General features: G+C 35.4%; 1 long non-coding RNA gene across 1 annotated transcript; it reads right to left on the bottom strand.

Moving 5' to 3' along the window:
- Nucleotides 1-480, bottom strand: LOC140966026 (uncharacterized). Its single transcript, XR_012173213.1, has 3 exons — nt 399-480; nt 214-299; nt 1-107 (listed from the first exon to the last, which is right to left on the bottom strand). It is a non-coding gene; the product is annotated as an uncharacterized lncRNA (long non-coding RNA).

The raw sequence follows: 480 nt of genomic DNA, 5'->3' as shown, positions 1-480 counted from the left end.
GTTATGCGTAGCATTTTGTAAGTTGAATCTGAAATTAAACCATGAGTCCACCAATACTCAAATGTGCCGATATAGTCATGGTAATCATCAGTGACAGCATTTCCCACCTAATTAGTGACGTTTCAAACATAAAGAATAAGCCAAAGCTTCTAAAATTGAGCTGTTGTGACTATAATTTAATCTGAATATTGTGTAAACTATAAAATCTAATACCAGGAATCCCTTGAAATTGATCACTGGATTTTGAATTCCCTTGTTTCTTTCATACACGATTTGAGATAATTGAGGAACATAATGCCCTGAAAAGAAGAGTGGAAAGGCCGGGATTATCTGCTATTCACTGACTAACTGTTTCATATCATTGACTTGTGTATTCGAAAAGACAGAACAGTTCAAACCTGCATAGCTTTCTCCAGCAATGTAAAACTCTCTACACTTGTACTGAGGAAATCTTTCAAACCAGTTGAGCAGGAAAACATA

Source organism: Primulina huaijiensis, unplaced genomic scaffold (assembly GCF_012295235.1).
Source record: "Primulina huaijiensis isolate GDHJ02 unplaced genomic scaffold, ASM1229523v2 scaffold200104, whole genome shotgun sequence".
NCBI lineage: Eukaryota > Viridiplantae > Streptophyta > Magnoliopsida > Lamiales > Gesneriaceae > Primulina > Primulina huaijiensis.
This window is presented reverse-complemented; position numbering and strand designations above follow the sequence as displayed.